Below are 1,505 nucleotides of genomic sequence, written 5' to 3'. Positions count from 1 at the left end.
ATGGGGGCTGCCAGGGGTTGGCGGCAGGGGGAACATGGGAGTCGAGTGTGGGTGGTTTCAGTTTTGCAAGATAAGGAGTGTTTTAGAGATGGACGGTGGTGATGGTTTGCACAACAATGCGAATGTACTAAATGCCATCCAACTGTTTGTTTTTTTTTTTTTTTTGGCTGTGTTGCGTGGCTTGTGGGATCTTAGTTCCCCCATCGGGGATCGAAACCATGCCCCTGAAGTGGAAGCGTGGAGTCTTGCCCACTGGACCGCCAGGGAAATCCTTTAGATTCATTTCCTAAGACCGTACAAAACTGGGACGAAAGCAAGTTTCTTTGCTAGGGGGGAGGGGCAAAACATTCTCCTCTGTCCAGCTCAAAGTCTGAAATGCCTCTTAAAAAATCCAAGTGAAGACGTCGAGTGGGCAATCGGAAGTGAGTGGGAACAAAGTTCAGCAGGAAAAACTCCGGTGTGACTGGAACCCACTGGGCAAGAGGGAAGCGGTGGGCCAAGGTCCATGAGGCCACAATGAGGAGGGTGGTTTTCACCCGCTCTCGGACAGGAGGTTCTGACTCAGCCACTGACCACTTGTGAAACCAGGGGGAAAGCGTCCGTCTGGTGAACGCTGGTTACGCGCCAGCCACTGTCTCACCCCGTCTGCGCACCAGCCCCGGAGGCGGAGGCGGAGGTGGGGGCGAGGGGCGTGTCCGCCTCACCCTTCCCGAGGTCATGAGGTATGGCCCCGAGCGATGACTGAGCCCGGGGTCCGCGCGGCTCCCGGCCCGGCCTCGGTCTTGGGCCCGTCTTGTGCATCTCCTTTCCGGGTCTGAGATGCGGAGGCTGCGGCCGGTCCCCGGAGGCCAGTCGAGGCCTTGCAAACAGCCCCCTCCCCGACTCAAAGGCGGGGAGACAAACGGAGGCCAGGACCCGCGCGCCAGGCTTACAAGGCAGAGCAGGGAGCCCCGGCCGGCCCCCGGACCCGCGGCCCCCCGAGGCCCGCCGCCGCGGCCGCGTGGCCAACTCGGACCCCGCTGCGTCCGCACGGGGCGGGGAGGGAGGGTGACGCGCGGCCCGTTGTCAAGGAGACGCAGCGCGCAGCTCTGATTGGCGCGGAGCTCCGGCTCGGGCCCCTCCTCCCTGCCAGCCCACTTCTGGGCTGCAGGGGTCTCGTTTCCGGACAGCAGCTCCGGTTTCCACGGCAACGCCGCCCTGGCTCCTCCTCCCTCGGCTCGCCTGCTCTGCCCTTCGGCGCATCTGCGCCTGCCCGGGGTCGGGTGGGGAGGTGCCCGCCCGCGCGCGGGCCCGGGCGAAGACCCGTGTGCGTGCGTTGTGGGAAATGTAGTCCAAAACCTGGCGGCACCTCGGTGCATCTTGGGAAATGTAGTTCTGGCGCTGGCGGCACCGTCCGAGGACGGGCGTGAGGTGGGGGGGGGGGTCGCCGAGGCGAGGGCCAATGAGAGGCCGCGTTTGCCGCGGTGCTCCCTGGGAGATGTTGTTTTGGGTGAGGGCGGTGGGCT

General features: G+C 64.1%; 1 protein-coding gene across 2 annotated transcripts in view; it reads left to right on the top strand.

Moving 5' to 3' along the window:
- The first annotated feature begins 1,297 nt into the window (after positions 1 to 1,297).
- ZNF444 (zinc finger protein 444) overlaps positions 1,298 to 1,505 on the top strand; it is a 9,824-nt gene continuing 9,616 nt past the window's right edge. The window contains exon 1 of one of the 2 annotated variants that reach the window (XM_043434782.1): positions 1,298 to 1,410. The gene's annotated coding sequence lies outside the window, so the exon portion shown is untranslated. Of the gene's footprint in view, positions 1,490 to 1,505 lie in introns of both variants that reach the window. The other variant, XM_043434783.1, reaches the window with a different exon arrangement.

This window comes from Cervus canadensis, chromosome 18, assembly GCF_019320065.1.
Source record: "Cervus canadensis isolate Bull #8, Minnesota chromosome 18, ASM1932006v1, whole genome shotgun sequence".
Lineage (NCBI taxonomy): Eukaryota > Metazoa > Chordata > Mammalia > Artiodactyla > Cervidae > Cervus > Cervus canadensis.
The sequence above is the reverse complement of the archived record's forward strand: the minus strand, read 5'-3'. Positions and strand labels throughout refer to the sequence as shown.